The sequence below is a fragment of the Castor canadensis genome, chromosome 15 (genome assembly GCF_047511655.1).
Source record: "Castor canadensis chromosome 15, mCasCan1.hap1v2, whole genome shotgun sequence".
Classification (NCBI taxonomy): Eukaryota; Metazoa; Chordata; class Mammalia; order Rodentia; family Castoridae; genus Castor; species Castor canadensis.
Genome location: NC_133400.1, coordinates 80,018,483 through 80,040,971, shown reverse-complemented (window position 1 = coordinate 80,040,971; position 22,489 = coordinate 80,018,483). Strand labels below are relative to the sequence as shown.

The 22,489-nt window shown below is 36.7% G+C and overlaps 1 long non-coding RNA gene across 1 annotated transcript; it reads right to left on the bottom strand.

The window, feature by feature from the left end:
- Positions 1-406: 406 nt before the first annotated feature.
- LOC141417523 (uncharacterized) lies at positions 407-22,450 on the bottom strand. Its single transcript, XR_012442154.1, has 3 exons — positions 22,308-22,450; positions 20,686-20,810; positions 407-8,693 (listed from the first exon to the last, which is right to left on the bottom strand). It is a non-coding gene; the product is annotated as an uncharacterized lncRNA (long non-coding RNA).
- Positions 22,451-22,489: the final 39 nt, after the last annotated feature.

Here is a 22,489-nt window from a genome sequence, read left to right as displayed (position 1 = left end):
TTACTCATGTGAGTATAGACACATAACCTGTCAACAACAAGCTTCCTCATCTATTAAAAGGGGTGGCTAATATCTCGAAGGAATGTAGTGATTACTAGATAAATGAAAATGTTACAAACCTTAGCTAGCGACACAGGCATAAGTGATCCAAATACTGTTGGCATAACCAGGGCTAAGTCAGGCACATTTTGTGGAGACAGGCAGGCTTCGAACTTCCTCTCGCCTCAGTCTTCTGAGTAGCTGAGACTACAGACATACGTCACCACACCAGGTTTAACTTTATTATTTTGAAACATCCCTCTTTGTTTCTAACAATGCTACTTGTCTTGAAGTATATTGCCTGATATTAATATGGCACATATAAGGGTCTTCATAATTAGTGTGAGTCTGTAATAAACAGCACATAGTTGGATCTTGTTTTGTTATTCAGATTGACAGGCTCTAACAATGGCATATAATTCCTTTTGTGCTTAATACAGTAACATCTTTTTTTTATTCATTTATTCACATGTTCATACATTGTTTGGGCCATTTGTCCCCCTCCCCCCCTTTCAATTACATCTTGCTGTTTGTCTCTGATCCTGTGTTTTTTGTTTGTTGATCAACCTTTTCTACTTTCTTTTGGGTTACACAAAACTTTTATTTTCTCATTTTACTTTTACCTTTCAACTGTACATTTCTGTATTTGGTTCAAGTATCATTAATATTTTATTCTCCTTGATTATTGTTTTTTCATATCATATTCAAGCATGAAAGAAAACTACAATTTCATTAAGCTGCTTTTCCTTTTGTGCTACTGTTATCAGATATTTTATCTTTTTATTTGTCAAAATTACATTTGTATCATTGCATTTTAACTGATTTAAACAAGAGTTTTTATTATGCTTAAGGAATACAATTATGAAAGTAGAAATCCATAGTCCAAAAATCCACTTTAAGAATTAACATCAAAAAAAACCCAAACCCAACATTGGATTATATGCATGCATGAAAATACCATAACGAAACCCATTATTTTGTGCAATCTTATACACTAATAAAAATCACAAAAAAGAATGCAACATTGAGTATTGAGACAATACTTTTATAACATTTCTTTCATGTGATGAATTTTATCCAGCAGTATCATTTAATCCAGCAGCTTAACTTGTTTCCAGTGGGAATTTTCACATGACTTTAGACGTATTTGTAAAAATTAAGGTCTTTCCTGTACCTTTCACATTTGTAAGCTTTCCATCCACACCTCTTCGTGTTTTGGTAAGGACACAGGCAATTTGAACACTTTCTCTCCCTCCATATTTACCTTCCAGAGGTTTTGTTCCAAAGTGAGTTCTTTCATGGCTTCGAAATGAACTAGGGTCACAGAGGCATTTCCACTTTCTTTGTATTTCTAGGGCTTCTCTCCAGTGTACATTCTCATGTGTCCTTGAAAAATTGTGCAACAAATGAAAACTTCCTTATCTCATGCACTCATAGGGCTTCTGTTCTAAGCTTTTTTTTTTCATGAATTTGAAATGATGGGGATAACTGGATCCTTTCCCACATTCTATATTTACAAGATGCAACTCTTGTGTATTCCATGTTTTCAAGAGCCTATAAGAGAAAGGAAGGCTTTCCCACATTGTCCACATTTATAGGGTTTCTCTCCAGTGGGGACATTCATGTATTCTTGAAAAGTACTTTTGATTATTAAAAAAAATAGCTTTTCTACATACCTTACACCTATAGAGTCTCTCTCCACTGTGAGTTCTTTCTCACACTCAAAAGGAAACTGGTCAGCTGAAGGTTTGAACACAATGTTTACAATGAAATTGCTTATCTCTAGTGTGAGTTCTTTCATGTATCTGAAATGACCTGGGACAACTGAAGCTTTCTCCTTATTCCTTACATTTATATGATCCATACCCAGTGTGCATTACCAGGTGTCTTAGAAAGCTTAAAAAATGAATGCTGCCCATTCCTTATATTCAGTTTCTCTTCATGTCTAAGAATAGAGTAGTGATAACTAACCAAAGCATGTCCTGCGGTCCTTATTTTTGGCTGTATTTTTATTTATATTTTTGAAAAGACAAAGATAGGTGAAGTTTTTTTTATATTCCTGAAGCTTACATGCTTTGTGTCCAGTGTGACACCTGATGTGTTTATTCTCATTGTTTTATCCCAAGGGAGTTTTCTTGTTCTGATTGGAATCTGAATGAACATTTCTCTGTACTGACTGCCTTCTTTACTTTCACAGGGTCTACTCCATAGATTTCTCCCCCTGGTTTTTCAGTGATGTTCAGTGTCACAGTATTCACAACTTTTCCTCTATTGACTTTAGGATCCCAAAGTTTTCCAGCATCATATCTTTGTTGAGATTTTTTTCTGCAAAGGATCTGAAAAAAGCCCTCTTCCAGTGGGATGTTTCACAGCCATGTCTTGACAGGCCACTGAGTCCATGATTCCAAGTATAGGTAACATTCCTTGGGTCTAGCCCTTAATCATCTATGTTTCAAATAAGGGCTGAAAAGCACCAACTCTCTGAAGAGCTCCATCACATATAAATGTGGCTACGTCTTCCATGAAGCCTCCGAATTCCTGACTGCCATTCCACTCAGTCAGCCCAAGAAATAAGATGAGAAGAAAAAGGGATGGGAGGGGTGACCTCTTCAGCACCTTGGCATCCTTTCCTGGCTTTGAGGATTTCCCAGCCTTGGGGTCTCCTGTAATCCACTCTACACCTCTGACCTGTGCCACAAAAGGATGAAGTAAGAAAAACCTGAAGTATACTCTCATTGCATTTTTTAACATTGTTTTAGTCAATAACCATCAAAATACTCTTAAAAGTATCTTCTATGTTATGTTCTATTCATTCCTGTATATTTGTTTTTAATTGGAAGATATTTCCCCTGTAGCCTGAACATTTTTCTGTATTATTTCTTGTAGTATTGGACCTGCTAACAAAGAATACTCTGTTATGTCTATCTGAAAAAGTACATATGTTATCTTCATTTTGAAGTTCATTTTTGCTGGCATAAAAATCTAGATGGGCATGTCTTTTTACTCAGTACTCTACTAACATCATGTCCTTGTGTTTTGACTTTTCTTATTCCTGGTAAGAAGTCGATCTCATTCGTTTATTGTTCCCTGGCATGCAACAGGTCTTTTCTTCCCTGGCTACTTTTTAAGATCTCTCTCTCTCTCTCTCCTCTTAGGAAATTTTAATATTGTGTGCCAAGTTGTAGTTTTTCTTGTATTTGTCCTCACTGGGAATTGACAGCTGCATGAAAAATATAGGTTGATGTCATACATTTTGGAAACATTTTAGCAATTCGCTCTTCGAATCTTATTCTGCCTCATTCTCTCTTCCTCTTCCTTAAGAATTCCAACCACAAGTATTAGGCCATTTGTTACCATTTTTCTTTCTTTTTTTTTTTCCTGTCTTTATTTTTATTTTATTATTTTTTTTTATTTTATGTTTTTACATTTATGTGTACATTGTTTGGGTTCTCTCCCTCCACCCCCACCTCTAGGCAGAACCTGTTCCACCATCTTGTTCTCTGATTTTGTTAAAGAAAAAAACAAAAGATAATAAGAAACACATGGTATTTTTGGGAGTTTGAGGTGAAGGGAGCTATACAGGGAAATTCCTTGCATTGTTTCCATTCATATGTGCATTACAACCCAGATTGGTTCATCTCTACCAGACCTCTTCACTACTTCCCAGTCCCCTTCCCATAGTGGCCTCGGCCAGTTTAAGATTTCTATATACACTTCTATACAGTAAGCACATCAACAACATTCAAGTTTTTGGTTTTCATCCCTTTCCCTATCCCAACCATGTGTAGATTTCCCTTAGTGTATGACCCACGTCCAATAATATTATTGCATTTGTTTTAGGTCTATAATATGCATATGAGGGGGAACATGCAATTTTTGGCCTTCTAGCCTGACTAACTTCACTTAAGATAATGTTCTCCAGTTCTATCCATTTACTTGGAAATGACAAAATTTCATTCTTCTTGGTGGCTGAATAAAATTCCATTGTGTGTAAATACCACATTTTCTTAATTCATTCATCAGTAGTGGGGCATCTTGGTTGTTTCCATAACTTGGCTATTGTGAATAGTGCTGCAATAAACATGGGTGTGCAGGTGCATTTGTAATAACCTGACTCACATTTCTTTGGGTATCCCCATAGGACTGATATTGGTGGATCATATAGCAGTTCTATTTTTAATTTTTTAGGAAGCCTCCATATTGCTTTCCGAAGTGTTTGTACTAGCTTACATTCCCACCAGTAGGTATAAGGGTTCCTTTTTCTCCTTCATCCTTGCCAACATTTGTTGTTGTTGTTGTTGTTCTTGATGGTAGCAATTTGACAGGAGTGAGGTGGAATCTTAATATGGTTTTGATTTGCGTTTCCCTTATGGCCAGGGATGGTGAGCACTTTTTCATGTGGTTTTTTTAGCCATTTGGACTTCTTGCATTAAAAAGTTCTGTTTAGTTCAGTTGCCCATTTCTTTATTGGGTCATTGATTTTTGGGGAGTTTAGATTTCTGAGCCCCCTGTATATTATGGTCATAAGTCTTTTGTCTGATGTATAGCTAGCAAAGATTTTCTCCCATTCTGTGGATAGTCTCTTCAATTTAAGACCATTTCTTTTGTTGCGCAGAGCTTTTTCATTTCATGTATTCCCATTTCTCAATCCTTTCTCTTAGTTGCTGAGCTGCTTGAGTTCTACTGAGGAAGTTGAGGAAGTGCTTGCCTATACCTGTTGCTTCCAGTGTATTCCCTGCTCTTTTGTGTGCTAACTCTAAGGTTTTGGGTCTGATATTAAGATCCTTAATCCTCTTTGAATTAATACTAGTACAAGGTGATAAACATGGATCTAGTTTCAATTATCTGTGGGCCGATAACCACTTTTGTTGAAGAGGCTGTCTTTTCTACATCATATGTTTTTGACAACTTTGTCAAAAATTAGGTGGTCATAGCTGCATGAATTCATATCTGGGTCCCCTGTTCTGCTCCACTGGTCTTCACTGGTTTTTGTGCCAGTGCCATGCTGTTTTTATTGCTATGGCTCTGTAGTATTGTTTGAAGTCAGGTATTGTGATACCTCCAGCATTGCTCTTTCTGCTCAACATTGCCTTGGTTATTAATGGTCTTTTGTGTTTCCAAATGAACTTTGACTACTTCTTTATCTATTTGTATTCCTTTTATTTCTTCTTCTTGCCTCATTGCTCTGGCTAAGAATTCCAAGACTATGTTGAATAAGAGTGGGGAGAGTAGTCACCCTTGTCTCATTCCTGACTTTAGGGGAAATGGTTTCAGTTTTTCCCCATTAAGTATGACGTTGGCTATAGGTTTGTCATATATAGCCTTTGTAATGTTGAGGTACATTCCTTCTATTCCTAGTTTTCTTAACGCTTTTATCATGAAGTGGTGTTAGATCTTATCAAAGGCTTTTTCTGCATCTACTGAGATGATCTGGTGGTTTTTGACTTTGCTTCTATTAATGTGCTGTATTACATTTATTGATTTGCATGTGTTGAACCATCCTTGCATCTCTGGGATGAAGCTGACTTAGTCATGGTGAATGATCTTTCTGATATGTTGTTGGATTCGGTTTGCCATTATTTTATTGAGGAGATTTGCATCAGTGTCCATTAAGGAAATTGGCCCATAGTTCCACTTTATGGATGTGTCCTGTTGTTTTTTCTCTCTTACAGCTTTCAATATTCTCAGTTCTGTGTGCTAGTAATTTTAATGATCATATGCTGTGGAGAGGTTCTATTTTGATCAAGTCTGTTTGGTGTCCTGGAGGTTTCCTGTACCTGAATAGGCAAATCTTTCTTGAGATTTGGGAATTTTTCTATTATTATTTTATTGAATATATTATATATCCCTTTGGCTTGCACCTCTTCTCCTTCTTCAATGCCCATGATTCTTAGGTTTAGTCTTTTGATGGAGTTACGGAATTCTTGCATTTCCTTTCACAGATCTTGAGTTGTTTGACTAAGAGTTCTTATGTTTTTTCTTTAAATTGTATTTTATCTTCGAGCTCTGAGATTCTGTCTTCCACTTGTTCTAGTCTGTTTCAGTGGCCTTGTACTGAGTTTTTTGTTTGATTAAAGGGAATTTTTATTTCCAGAATTTCAGTTTGATTTTTTTTCCTGAGGTTTTCCATATCTTTGTTCAACTCTTCTTTTATATTTTGTGTTGTCTTTTTTATTTCATATATCTCTCTTTTTATAGTGTCCTTTGTTTCACTTTGGTGTTTGTTGAAGTCCTCTCTGAGTTCATTTATTTGCTCTGTGTGTCTTCTCAAGTTCTTTACTTGAGTTGTCCTGAAATTTCTTGTGTGCATCTTGTATTTTCTGGTTAATCATGTCTTATCTTCTCTGTGAGTTTCTCAGTGAGCTCTTCCATGATTTCCTCTTTGAAGGATTTTTTTGTGGGCATCACTGGGGTCATTAGAGAAATTTATCACTGTTTTTTGGGGGTCAGGAACTGGGTTTCCATTTTGTTCATTTCCCACTAAACCCTCTGTTGAATTGTTTCTTTGAGAAGTATAGTTTCTTTCCCTTCTTTTTCTGCCCGTTGCTCCACTTGGTGCTGTGCAACTGTGTTCTTGATTGACTAGTTTGTGGTCTTAATTGCCTGGTTTTTTTCCCTTGATTTAATTTTTGTGTTGTGACTGACTCAGTTGTAGTCTAGGTTGATGTGCTATTTCTGTCCTTGGCCTGAAGGTATAAATTATCAATATCATATTCACAGGTTCAATGCCAGTCTAGTTGTTCACCTATTACATAGAAAACCCCTTGGTGATATATATCTATAAACAGTGGGAGTCGGTGGGGATAATGCTTGTTTGGCCTCTCAAGAAATAGAAATTTGGATAATTGATAAAGGTGACACTAAAGCAGGGATGGAAAGGAGGGGTGGGGAAAGAGGAATGGGGGCTGCTGGGTTTTGTGGCCCTTGTGTGTGTTTGGGCATACTTCTGCTATTGTGGAGGCTGTTTGTGTCAGAGATTGCAGGGGAATAGGGGTATGTACGGTTTGAACAGTAAGCTAGTCAGTGGGTAGTGAGTGTATAGGAAGGAGGGGTAGTGTGTTGACAGGTTGGGGAAGGACAGGAGGGAGGGTAAAGGCATAGGAAGAGAGTTGATGAGAAGGGGCAGAAAGAGTATTTGGGAGGGAGAACAATAGATTGTAGTACAAGAAAAGGAGGGAAAGTGAAGGGGGTAAGAATAGGGATAAGAAAATAGTGATGGTGAAGTTAATAATACAGAAGAAAAAAAAACAGGTACAGCAACAACAAAAACTCATGTCTGCTTGGTAAGTGTTCTGGACTTATTCCTTTGGTGTCCAATCCTGATATAGGTGCTTGATATTCTGGGCTTTGTGGGGAAGGGTGCTACCACTCTTTATGCACAGCTTGGGGTGGAGATGGCTAGAGGGTTTTTTTCTTTCTTCCCCTTCTTTCCTTGGTCTTATGGGCTATCCATTGCAAACAGGAGCTCTGAAGTGGCCTACCAGGTGACTGGCTCATTAGCAGTATTTGGTTCCTTCTGTCTACAGGGCAGGTTGCAATTGGGGCCTGAAGTAACTCACTACCAGTTCATGTAAGGTCATCAGATCTCTACAGCTACAACTCTGTGTAGTCAGCTCCTACCCCAGTAAGGTGGGGCAGTTCAGTTTCGAGTACAACCTTCAGTCCCATGAGACTAGCTCAGCTATCCACCACAGCCCCACCTCTGCTCTCAGCCTCTGTTACTTTTCATGCCTTTGTTCACTGAGAGTTCAGCTCCTTGCCCCACCCCCATTCTTCAGGGCAGGTTCAGCATTCCACCCCATCTCTGTTGTTGATATTAGATTACAATTTGCTATTTATGCTTTTCAGTTTTGTTGGGGGTGCATTCAATCTGCCCAGGGGTGCACTGGATTATGTTCCTGGGTAGTGGTAGAGGAGTCGCAAGTGGTGTGTATCCTCACCTGTAGGGTCTGCAGGTATACGCGGGTAGCTTTGAAACTGGCAGGTGGGGAAAAATGCAGGTATACGCGGGTAGCTTTGAAACTGGCAGGTGGGGAGAAATGCATGCTGCTTTCCTTAAAGCAGACACTTCCTGGGAATGGGTTTAGTGTGGTAGGGAATAGGGAAGTTTTCCATGGGTTGGGGGTACAGGATGTCACAGAATTTGATTCTGTTTGATGCTTTATCTTCTGCTTATTGAAAGAGGAGGAAAATAAAATGGGAGAAACAGCCAAGGGGCTTTTTTCCCAGGGCAGACAAGCCCTGTTGGCTTTGTTGCACTGGGATTTTTCCAGCTGTTAGGTGCAATTAAAGGCTGTTTTAAGGGTCAGGCCTTGAATTTTATGTGGATCTAATATGTTGGCAGTTATTATTTTGGCTAGAAGCAATCATAATTATCCAATTGTAGCTTCCACATATTAAGGTGGTTTATTGAGTCATGGAGCTCAGGAATTCTGACTGTCTACGCCAACTGCCATCTTGGATCCTCCTGTTATCATCTTTCATGTCTCAAGTGCTATTTTCCCTCCATTATTTCTTCAGCCTTTGTTATAGTCCAGATCACTCCTATTGATGCTTCTTCAGTTTCACTGGTCCTTTCTTCTGCTGGATCCAGTGCACTGTTAAGTCCATCCAATGAACTCTTAACTTCAGATTGTCAATGTATAATAACAGTTCTGTAATAAAGGAAAGAAGAAAATAATTCATTCTGAGCCAATTATGACTAACCATAGTTCTAGAATACTGATTCAGGTTACCCTGAATGAAACTGTGGAAGAGGTTACACGAACTTTTATAGTTCATGAACAGAACAAAAGAAAGTCATAAAGCAATACATTTACTAATTACATTGGTGGAGTCATCAGATAGGTGGGCTACAACAGAATAGGGAAATCTCTTCAATAGGTTTCAGATGCAGTCTTACAGCATTCTTAGCTTTAGGGTTGGTGAAGGTTAGAGGTCTGTCAAACTTATCTATATATGCCAAGAGTTTTATCTACTGGTCACAAGGATGTTAGGTCGTATACACAGGTTGATAGTAGATGGATATTGAAAGGAACTAAAGACAGCCCAAGATAATTTTGGCTGTCAACCTATAACATTCCATCTTTCCACAATGATGATATTCTAATCAGCCAAGGTCAAGCAGTCTTCAGGATCTTTAATATAGATGCAGCTTATTCAGAGAACTTCAATTGGTAAGATGTGTATTTGTTAATTTATTCTTTCAGTCCTAAAATATCAGTTTGTTACTTTATTAGCATTATCCTCTATTTCTTTTAAAGTATTTAGAACTGTTGAAGTCTTTAATTTTCTGATTCCAACGTCTGGATTATCTGTGGGTCAGTTTCTCTTAACTATTTTTCTTCTTGGTCATTTTCTCATAATTGTTTAAATATTTCATGTATTTTAAGTTGTATCTCAGACATCTTGATTAAAGAAATAGTAAAGTAAACAATATTTTCCCCTAGAAAGGACATTCCTTTCTTTTATCTGGCAACCAGAGTAATTATTTTGATCCAATCAGGAATTACACTGGGTTGAGGTAGGATTGCTACTTTCATTCATTTTTGGTTTACTTCTGGTTTCAAATATCCTAAAGGCAAAATCTTCCCTGTGTGTGTTCATCTGTTTGCTTTCCAGCCCCACCCATGGTTTCTCACAGCCCCTCAGGCTCAGAACAACTTGAAGGGGGTAGTAAATAGGGAGAACTAACTCTGCATTTGTGGCCTTTCTTCATTCCATACCATCATCAGCCTACTTACAATTAGGGTGCTGTTGGTATTTTACTATCCCCAGAAAATCCCTCTGCTTGTGGCAGACCTGATAATGTGGCTGTGCGTGTTCTGTTTTGGTAATTTCCTTGTGGGATGAAGCTGGTTACCATCTTTGCTCAACTTTGAAAGGCTTGCCCTTCTCTGGAATGTAGTGCCTTTAGATTTCTTTGCACCCATAGTTCTCCTGACTTTTAAAAATATGAGGATTTTATGGTTACCCATTTTATTATGATAGGAATGATGATTTGTCATGAACTTTTTCATCCTAGGTAGAAGATAAATTTTTGACCCATATCTTTTTATTTAACCTTTCTCCCTTTCTCTCCCAGTGTCCCTCCCATAAACCAGGAAAAGAAGTTGTTTCTATGAAATCCTTCTTTCCAATTTCAAATGCCTGGCTAAGCATTAATCATGAATAGTGGTATTTTCTATGTGTCTTGAAAGTATTTTATGACCTGAACCCCTGGTTTAACAATTTATATGCCAAAAAATTGTAGACTAGTGGCAAAAAAGTTTAGTAAACTCCTTTTCAACAAATCAATAGGCTTACAAGGTAATTTTAGCTATAAAGACTTACTTTTGAATGTCAATAGCATTGTTTCTATTCTTTTAACAAATCCTGATTCTAATCCTAATTCTCTAATCCTCCCACCCCAGCAGCTGGTTGTTCTAAGCCAATTAGGGCCAAATTCATACATTTAAGAAAGCAAAATAGATCAGATTTCACATCTCAAAATACTAGCTCTGTACTATATAACCATATAACCTCATATAACAATAAGCATGTGGCTGGTTGTTGGAGAACAAATACAAATCTTCATTGTTGTGGCTGATTCTTTAGGAAAGAATAAGCTTACTTTAATTATTTCTTCTTTTAAAAATATCAGCTTTTGTTTACACCTCTCCAAGACTAGTTGACAAGTGTCCCTTTGAGATTCATGAAGCTCTACTACAGGCTTATTTGAAAATAGATTCTCTGTAGATATAATCAAGCTAGGAGGAAGTCATGCTGGATTTGTGTGGGCCCTAAATCTAATGACTAGTGTCCTTAGGAATAAAAGATTTGAAGATGCCCAGAAACCCAGAGGAAACACATAAGAAGAAATCCAAGTAAAGATAGAGGTAGAGATTATATTGACAAGGGGCACCAAGGGGTGCTGCAACCACCAGAGGCTAGGAGGGACCTGGAACAGGTTCTCTCTGACATCTCCCAGAGGTACCAATGGCAACCTTGCCATTATTTCACACTTCTAGCTTCCAAACCATAGAGAATTGAATGCTAGTGTTTTAAGTCACCCAGTTTTGGTAAATTGTTATGGCAGCCCTGGAAAACTAATACATAATTAATTCCTTCCTTTAAAATGACCCAGTAGACAAAGAAGCAATAAAAAGATTTCTGGTTGTTTTTGTTTTATCTCTGATATTAATAATGACTTGTAATATGGGGAAAGGAATTTTGTTTATTGGAATATTTGTTTATTCCAGCTATCAATAAAGAATAATCAGACTTCTAAGGATGAAAACAAAAATAAATAAATAAATAAATAAATGGTAGGGACTCAAAGGTGATAGCAAAATACTTTGGCTGGAAAACTGGAGATAAGGAAATATTTCTAAGTTCTAGATAAAGGCATCCCTTTGACAAGATGATTGTCAAGCTGTTGAATGAGTCAAGCTTGCGAGGGCAACAAGAAGGCAAGGGAGGCAGTTGTACACTCAGCTAGAAATTTTTAAATGTCTAAATGACTACTAATTACAATGATACTATTTGCTAACTTTGTTAAATGCTTTACACCATCTAATTTTTATAAACCTCATGTGAGTGATATTACAATAGCAGTGTTCAAATAGAAAAATCAGTGCTTTGAAAATTGTAAGTAATTTGGCCAATGTCATATTAGTAAGTATCAAAACAAGGATTTGAATTCAAAGCCCATAGGACCTTGAGGCTTATGTTCTATCAGCTTCTGTGCTCTATCATCTTATTTCATAGGGGGAGAGAAAAAGAGAGACAGAGAAATTAGACTATAACTAAAAAGAAAATTTAGAATTCTTATCATTTTCTTTGGAAGCAATTATAGATGATTATATGATCTTTTCCTAAATCTTTCCAAAGGTGGTATTTGATTTGATAATTCATTCTTAATTTCTGATTCTCTTTTGGAAACAGGAAATTTGTTATGGGGGATACCCAGAATACTTGATTGGGTCCACTCTTAAGGATAATTTGAGAGGCTTCTTTGGAAAAAAGTAGAAAAAAACTTCTTTGGAAAAATTAAATGAGGAACCACAAGTTATAATTTGTAAACAATTTTTAACCAGACAAAAGTTATTGCAAGAAAAAGTCATTAATACTTTAATGACTTTTATAAAGCAGCAACTTTTGAATACATATTATTATAAAAAACAGATATTCTTACTAAATTTTTTTGTTTTTCTTATTTGGCCTGAAAATGGAAAACAGGAAGCCAGAAGAAAAGCTTAGTTTGGATTCCTTTCAAAATTCTTTTCTTTTCCAAAAGAGACCTACCCATTAAAGTTGTACAAATTACAAATTGCCATTATATAACTTCCAGTAAAGTGGGAGACCTACGTCCACTAAGGATGTCCCTCAGATGGCCATTGTCACTGATTTCAGGCCTCCAGTCCCACCAGTTCACTGTCCAGGCATTGAAATCAGCCACTATCTTGCTCTGACCCAGGGAGATAAATAGCTGAGTGATGTCAACCTGTGAGCCATGCTATTGTCAACATTGTTTCCTTTTTTTCCCCTGCCACTGGGAATTAAACCCACTTGCTAGGCAAGCACTCTACCACTTGAGGCACATCCCTAATCCTTTTGCTTTTAATTTTTTTGCAGATGTGGTCTCATGCTAACTTTGCCAGTTGGCCTCAAACCATGATCCTCCTCCCTCCACCTCCCAAGTAGCTGCATTATAGGCATGCATCACTATGCCTAGCTATATATATATATATATAGTATCACTTTTTATAGGCGAGATGGTTGGAAATGGATCCCAAGGTACTCAGTGAGGTAATCTGCTAGACCAGAATGTCTATTGCCAAATGTTATAATGTTCAGTAGCCTCTAGGTCTTTTTCTAGTGTTACTATTGCCCTGATAACCAGGAAGTTAAGCAATTCTATTGGTGTGAAGCTCTACTAGCCTTCCTATGTTCAAATAGAGAGGAGAATGAGTTATCTGGAATCACACATAAGGACATTACTCAACAGTCACTCCAATAGTATTCAATGGTGTTTATGATGAAGTCAAGGAAGAGCAAATTGAAGAATACAATCTTTAGCCAATGCTTTTGATTAGAAGCAACACTTCTCCTAGGAAGCAAAGAATGAGAAGTCTCCAGACAATTACAAAGGTAAGAATCAGTGAGGCTGCAGTTACCCAAAACTAAAATGTTTTTTAAAATAAATAGATAATATAGAGATCCCTTTGTTGTGGTCGTTCTGGGGTTTGAACTTAGGGCCTCACACTTGCTAGGGAGGTGGCTGTACTACTTGAGCAATATCCCCAGCCTCAGAAGCCTCTTTATTTGTTTTTGTTGCTTCCATTGCTGCTTTAGTTATTAGAAGTAGCTAATTAAGACTTTATTTCACTTTTCAAATTCTCACCTTCTCATTTGACATTTGCTCATGTCAATATAAGAGATGTCTCACCAATAATACATCCCCAATCTGCTTTGTAGCCATTGATATGTCCAGGAATCCACTATACTATAAATGCAGAGAGGGGTCATATAAAATGATAAAGAAAAGTGATATGGTTGATTATGATATCATTATTAATTCTTATTAAATAATGTGCAACAAGTATTCATGAATTAGTTCTTCAGTATAGGGGAAAGCTTTGGGATTAAGAAGAACCATTGTGAGTCCAAACCTCAGTACCGCCAAAAAAATTAAATTGTTAAAGAAGAGCCATTCTTTTCTTTAAAAGCCATATCTTCCTAGTGCTATACACCACTAACTTTTGTTAGATTTGATTTAGAATAGAATTCTTTCCATATTTGTCATTGAGGACACTTTCAGGTGCATGAAACAAAACACAATTCAGAATGACATAAATAATAAAGGCATCCATCATAAAAATTGAAGTACAAAAGTAGGCCTCTTGCAGAGTTGCTTAACCCAGCAGGATGGTGTTATGACCAAAGATCCAACTGGATCTTTTCTAGAGTTGGTCTTTTCTGGAATGACCAAATAATTACAGTTTGCTAGGGCTTTTATTGTTTTAGCACTTAAAAGGTGATGTCCAGGGAACCCCTTAGCCTCAGACAAAGCTAGATGATGGTGGGTCACCCTGCTGGCCTTTCATCCTTAGGGTTCTAAACTCTATCCTCAGGCCTATCTTCTTGTTGCTAAAAATGACATTAGCTCTAGCTCTCTTCATGCAAACTCATTCAGAGGCAGAAACAGGTATTTCTCTTTGTTTGCCTCTATTTAAAAATGTAAACTGTCCAGCAAACTTCCCCAACTGTTTCATTGGTCAGAAATATAGCACATCTCCCTTCCTCAATCAACCACTAGCAAAGGAAGCAGAATTAGCATGGCAGGCTTAACCTAATCAAGTGTCAACCACCTGTGGCTTAGAAGTGGTCTTCCCCAAGCACGGTAAACAGGAAAACTAGGAAGAAAGGTGCAGAGCACTGATGGACTTGGGTGGTATCTGTGTGGCAGATATTGTTGTGTACCAGTGGGTTATATTTTTTAATTCATCCTTACCTTCCTATTGATTGAGTTACTCAGTTTCTCCCTGTCCCCTACTTATTCCTTAGAGTAAGGCAAACTATTCTGTATCCATATGTGAAGATATCTGGTGAAAAAAAGGATTGGAACTTTGCATAATTTGAAAAGAATTCCCATGTAACTGAGATTCCTTTCCCGCTCTCTATATTGCGATTAGAAGTCTCAGTAACACATATGAGGCAGTCACGTCTTTAGACAAGTGGTGCTAGTATATCTAGAGTTATAACTTCCCAGGAACACCAGACAGCAGCTTTGCAGATCCTACATTCTTTTTCAATAAATGAAAACCTGTTTGTTTCCTTAGTCAGTGGCATTATTTGTCCATCTCCCATCTATCTACCTTTGAATGTCACCACTTAACATGGCCAGTGGCAGAAGCAACTGTGGAGTCAGTGTGCAGCAGGGGTCCTTTGTATGATCTGGTGCTTATGATGTAAACTACCTTAATGTTTATATCAGGAAACTAATCAATAAAAGGTTCACCAGCAGAATCATCAATTCATCTATAAAACAGAAGAAATGTTCTCTTGTCTTCCAGAACTAGTAAGACTCATTCAGAATTCTTTTTCAATTTTTTTCCAGATTCTCAATAGCCAAAGCATTGAATTTAAGCCTCAATATCCTTTAGCTGTAGTATTTCAAAGAAAGACTGAAGTAGCATCTAAATTCCAAGTTTTTAAAAAATTTAAACCAAAGGTGTCAAGCATTAAAGTAAGTCGTTTTTCTGCTTAAACTGGTAGATATCTTTGTGAGATTTGAAAATGACTGCAGTAACACCTCCAATCTTTTCAATGGACTGCAACACACTGATCCTGTTAGTGGCTTTTCCAGCATATTTGTGTTGAGAATTTTTATCTGCACTTACTGCCCCTCAGTGGAGGACCTCACATGCTACTCTGCCATATCTACTCAACAGTCATGATCGTCCTTTGCAGATGCAAATATTTGCAAAATATTTTCCTAGTAGGTAGGGACAGAGTTGTCTGATAGTTTAAAATAATTAAAGGAGCTCTATGTACAAATGTCAAAATAGGAAAAAAATTAGCAGAAAATAGGGCAAAGTGACAATACAAATAGCCAGCTCTCCCTATTATCACTTGCTGTACATCTCACAAGACAGCTGATTCTACACTCTGTATGGGTTCCAGCATCCAGTGATTTATTGGGTAATTCAGCATTTGCCAGTATGTCTTGTGCTAATTAAATGCATCGTACTCTATTCAGAAATGTCACAATTGATTTGTCTTCTGCAAGCACTGACTTTATTTCAATCTTCTGAAAAAGATTTTATGAGCCTCAGATAACTTATCCTGGCACATTCATCTCCCAGGGTAGCTTCTGTGAGGGAGGGCAGAAAGAGAGGAAACTCTCAGTGAACATTTGAAACCAATGCCTTCACAGACATCTTATTTATACATTATATGCCATACATCTGAGCAATAGTGTAGGTATAGCAAAATTACATTATCCTATAAGTGCATTTAAATATGACAGAACTTAACATGAAATGGTATTGGCAGAACTTATTGGATGATTTTAGATCAATCCAAAAAAATGTACTTTGAAAGTGTGTTATTTATTATGAGGTGTTTACTTATTCACAAATTGATTTTGACAGACTTTAGCTATTAACTAACTTGCATACAAGAGGAAACCACATAATGTCATTCCAGGGGCAAGAATAAGAAATGAATTGTAGTGGAGTTTTCAGGATATACAATTCAACTCACATTTAATAGAATAACAAAGGCCCAGTAGACTTAGGACTGACCAGCTGATATTTAATCCCACACTGCCCTTCGCTCTCTATACCCAGGTACAGCCTCCATGTTCAGTGTATTTTTTGAAGACCAGTCAGAGGAAAAATATCCAGTTTCCTTAGTCCAGAGGAAATTAAAATTCTACCTCAAACAGCCGCTGCTTATAAACTGATAATCTATGCCACAGAAAGAGAAAGATGACCACATATGTCCCATGGAAAAGAGTGATTACTGCCTCTATGAGACTAGGAAAAGATTATTCAAAGAAGAGCCACTGTGCAGTACAGCAGGGAGAATTTAGAGGGCATTTTTCTAGAAATTGATAACTCTTATGTATTATTCCATTCATCTCCTCATTTATGTTAATATTTGGGTTTAATGCAAAAAAATGCATCACTGGACAGTTCATTTGGTCTGTCCACTGCAGGGTCCACTCGGTCTTCCAGTAAAGACATACTCCTCCTTTGAAACTAAATGAATGCTAGTTGCAAGGGCAGAACTCTTCCTAGCATTCAAGTAGTTGTTCTCTTAAAATGGCTATTGCCTTTTTGTTTCTGTCTGTTACAGAGAAAGTCAAGTCTATGGGAAACTCATTAGGCTATCCAGAGGTATTTCAAATTAGCCATGTCACTCACCTTCTAAAATACTGTAATCAAATATTTTAAAAGTCACTCTGTGGGATTTGGTTTGAGAATAGCTATAGTAAATAATCTGCACATGTCAATTGGAAAATTCTTCAGCAAAAATACAGAAGGAAAATGTGAGGTAAAATTTATTAATTTCTTGTTCCTTTAAACCTGAAGATACATACTTCTTTTCATTTAATAGAATAAGAATCCAAGATTCAGATTCCTTAAGTGATTATACTTACAAGGATATAAAGAGCTGCAAATTGGCAGAATTGAAACAAAAAACAACCTTTGAACTCCAAGTTCTACCTCTTTCCATCATAGCACTATTGCAACTGTGTTGCAAAGTACTATATAAACAAAATCAAAACATAATTGAGAAAAACAGATTAACCCAATTCTAAATTACTTGGTTGAATATCATATCTTTAAAGCTTTTGCCCAACTGAGAAAAAGACAAGGATGGTGTTAGAAATTGTATTGAAAAAAATCATATATTTACCATATAATTCTAGGCAGGATGATAAGGCAAGAAAAAAAGCATAAGAATTATAGAGCAAAATATAAAATTGTTTATGATTTGTGGTGAACATGATCTTTGTACATAGAAAAATGCAAAATATAAAGTTATTAGAAATAGTAGGCAAATTTAGCAAAGTCACTTATTCCAAGATCAGTATCAAGTAAAAATAGGAAATTTAAAAATTATGCCATTTAAAGTAGTCTCAAATATAAAATAAATTAGGGATAAATCTATGAAAAAGTATACAAGCGCTCTACACTAAAATCTATAAGACTTTACTGGGAGAAATTATAAGTAGGAATTTATAATAGGAATTATAAAGATATCATTTGAAAAAGCTAAACATATCCCTTCCTTATGATCCACCAATTCCACTTTCAGATGTTTACCCATGAAAAATGAAAAGATACATCCACAGGAAGACATCCATTAATATGCATCCCAACCTTATTCACAATGTCCCAAAACTGGAAATAACTCAAATGAAAATGAATAAGCAAATTGTAGTATATTTATTCACTGAAATACTGATGAGGAGTAATACTGACCACTAATGGACACAATGGCGAGGTTCCATCTCAAAAACATTATGATCAGTAGAAAAACAGATGTGAGAATATGTACTACATATTTGCATTTATATAAACTACTAGAAAAGGTAAAACAAAGTCTGTAGTGAAAGTAGATCAGATCCTTCATGGGGCTGGTATAGGAAGGAGCTAGACAGAGACAAGAACTTTTTGGTGTCATGGAAATGTTCTCTAACTTGATTGTCAAGGGGATTACACAGATGTATACCGTTTTCTAAATTCATCCAACTATCCATTTAAAAATGGGTGTAATAAGTTTTAATCAAGTTGAAAGTTTTGAAAAACCATCAGCTACAAGTATATGCAGAATAATAGCTCATTCTACATAAGCTCAATGTATTCAAAAGATATATAGCAATAGTTATCACCAGGAAAAAAGAGATCTTGCAAACTTTAGGTGGATCTTTTAAAACTCCATGTCAGAATTTTGTTGGGGAAGGAGGCGAGGAGAGATTGAGAGAGAGACAGAGAGAGAGTGCTCAAATTAGGTAATTTGAAAAGAATTTAATAAAGGAATTATTGGACTGGTAGAGTGACTAAGAGGTAGTGCCTGCCTAGCAAGCATGAGGCCCTGAGCTCAAACCCCACCAAATAAATATATGAATAATAAACTAATTAGTTAGTTAATTAATTTAAAGAAATAGGGAAAGGTTAAGAAAAAAAGCTGGATGTGGTGGTATACTTCTGTAATCCCAGCATGCAGGAAGATTGCAAATTTAAGGAATGCCATGGCTACATATGGAGAACCTGTGTCAAAAAAAATGTAGAAGAAAAGCTTAAGAGAAGGGGCAGAAATCCAGCAACCCAGAGGAAAAACAGTCCTGAGAGCAAAAGGACAAGAAAGTGGTTACCAGAACACAGAGGAGAGTCCTGGGGGACAGTTTGACAGGACCCCAGGAGGGAGTTGCCTAGCTGGAATTGACCTACAGGGAAAGGAAGATGACCCAGACACTTTCCCTGCTCCCTCCTCATTACTGCTGGCTCCCACCTTGCTGACCATGCTTGGAAGCCAGAAGCCAAGCATGGGAGCCAGAAGGAAAGCATGGTCCTACAGATCAACCTCTTGGACACAAGGCATAGGAAGAAGGCTGAAACATGCATGAGGAGTACATAATGTCAACTCCTTCAGTCTGCTCTGCCCTAGATTTGTATTTGGTAGTAAACAGTAGGCCCAAAAACTTGAATATTTACAAAGCTATTCAGGTGATCCTGATGAACAGTGATCCTGATGCCTTGGATCAGTTCATGAACCTCCGTGGATCATTAGCATTTCAAACTTATGATGGACACCAAACTTCATGAGATCTTACTCTTAATACTTACAGGTTTACTAAGAACAGAGAAAGGCACTGAGTATTTATAACTTACGCTTTCTGTGAGTCTGACATAATCAATACTGCAGCTAAATGCATTGAATTGACTGTTAGACACTTAGAAAACCTGAGTATTGCAATTGGGACACCAGGCAGGGGACATAAGTCTCCTTGCTCTCTGGGAGTTAAGGCTTTAACTACTCAAATATCTACCTTGGAAGCTTCCCAAAGGAAACCTGCAACATGCCAGGCTTGGTACACGCCTGTAATCCCAACTCCTTGGGAGGCGGAGGTAGGAGGATTGAGATCCAGGCCCAGCAAAAGTAGCCCGAGACCCTATCTGAAAAACAAACTAAAAATCAAAAAGACTAGAAGTGTACCTCAAGAGGAAGAGTACTTGCTTGGCAAATACAAGTCCCTAAATTCAATCCCCAGTACTGAAAAAAAAAACCCGCCGCAAGAAGCATGCATGAGAAATCACCACTATCATGATACTCAACTGTTTAAGAGATAGGAAGATAGAGCTGTCACAAAAAGGATCATCTTCCCATTAAGGCAGCAAATGTTGAGTTTTGTACAAAGTCGGCCTTTATGCTTTGGGGGAGGGTCTAAGAATAACTAGGAGGGTCCACTATCTTCCCAGAGCTGTTCAACTGCTCCTTACTTCATTGGGAGTCTTTTTATAGCATGAAAACAGCAAAGAAGAGAGGCTCTCGGTTCTCACATTCTAGGGAGAAAAGTTGAAGACTTATCCTAAGGGCGAATATGTGGCCTACACTTAGAACTCTGATCAATGTCACTGACAGACTAGAGTAAGTGAAAAAAAAAATCCAGTCAATTTCAATATCAGGAATGACACAATCACATTTCCACGGATGTATTTTTCTGATAGTACAAAAGGCTATGTTTTTATTTTAAAGTACTTAAAATGGAAAAATAGAACTGAAATACTATAAATTCTGTAAATAATGCACTTTGAATGTATTTTTATCTTGAATACACGTAATAACAGTATGATGCATGACTTATGAGAAGATAGTTGCTAACACATCCATGAGACTTCCTTTTTCATGTAAATATCACAGTAAGTAGGTGTATAACGCTTTTGTATAGAAATAGTACATAAATATGATCACCCTGAAAATGACACAAAATGTAAGCACAGTTTCAGATAAATGACATCTCTAAAGTGTTTCTAATTTTTACCAAAAGAAAACATCAATCTAGCTTTTTATTTTTTAGAATATTATTAATTTCCCCCTTTAATTCCTTTTTCTTGTTGTTCTCTACATCAGTATTTGATGCAGTCTTACCATAGCAGGATATGTGTCTTCAGACCGGGACTATGAGAAACAGAAAGCTGTTCCAGAGGCTCCTGAAATCAAGAAACCTTGAATACCACAGCAGTTGACTGACAGAGAAATGCGTGGATCAACATCTGTGAAGTTGACATAGAGGAAGAAGCCATAAATGATGCTTCTGTAAAGTCATTTCTGGAATTCAAATAGGAAAAAGAATTTCTTTCCCCATGTGTACCCTGCTATGCCTCAGTCCAGCCCTGCTGTTAACATTTGCAGGATGGAAGGTTAAGCTGATAAAGGTATGCAATATTTATGTAAATATTTTCACATTACAAATCCAGCTAAAACACTAACTTTACCCACATTCCCAAATATACCATTTACTTATTTATTTGTTTATTTATAATTTTTTTTAAATAGTCTCATAACTCAGAGTGACCTGGAGCTCATTATGTAGCCTCATGATCCCGCCTCCTGACTGCTGGGATTATAGTCCTGTGCTACTATGCTCAGCACAAATATACCAAATATGAAAATATAAAGCTCTACATAAAGCAATGGCACTTCTATAACTAAAAATCAGTAAAATAGCACGATTGAATTTAATTATTTTATATAAATTAGAAGATTTTGTCAATACACCACTGATGATTCAATGACAAATAAGATAAAGATACAGAATTCATAAATTATTATAAATAATTCCATAAATAAATGTTTCCCTTTCCACAAAAATAATAATGTTGTGTCCATCAGTTTTTTTCCCTAAGCATGAGAATATCTTGAGTCGTATTTTCTACCTATAATGAGCACTCTGAACAATAAGAGTTTTGCACAAATTCAGCCTTTATGTTTTGGGGGAAAAAAATCTAGGAATAACTAGATTTTTAAACACAAACAAAAGCAGAAAATGAATAATAACCCCTCTCAAAAAATGAAATGTTTAATACATGCTATGTACCAAGCATACAGTTAAAGCATGAGCCTCATTTATTTCCCAGAATTCCCTATGAAGGATATGAAATATTATTATCTCCATTTCACAAGAAAACAACTCAGAGTAGTCGATTCACCTGCCCAAAGTCACACAGCTAGTCTATGGCATCTCAGAAGCTTCCAACCACGTCTGCTGGACATCAGGACACATTAGCCTAATCTTTCCCTTTGTCACTTGCTGGACGTTTCTGTGCCTCCAATTTTTTAAACCCAGACAGCTTCCCTCTGTTAACTCCATTCCTATCTCAACTCTTTTCCTATTCAAGTTATTCTTTTTCTAATTTTAAATTCAGGTACAATGTTTAGGTCTAGTTATTAAAACCTAATAAGACCTCTTCTCTGATTAAGACTGCCAAAAAAAAGACAATGAAATATTTTATAAATCTTAAGCACATTTCATTAGAAATTAACAAGGAACTTAAACAGATATCAACATATTTCTTCACAGAGAAGAATTCATAACATTAGCTCATATCTCCTAAGAAGATCAAGGAACGACTTGGAAGATTAATGGAATTAACTTTAAAAAGTAATGAAATTTTTATAAGGTAGAAAGTCTCATAAGATACAAAACAAACTTAAATACAACTTAATGAAATTTTAGAAGTGAAATTGTAGGGACATCTGAAACCACTCACCCTCTGTAGAATTCTTTGAAAGAAATAGAAAGGTATATTAAAAGAAAAAAAACTCACTGAAGAGTACAGGTCTAGAACCACTGTAAACTAATTTTTATTGTGTTGTTGTTGGTTAATTTTTTGATCTGCACATTGCTTGCTGTACCTTGACTTAACAATGGTTTAACCTAGACCGCATGGTT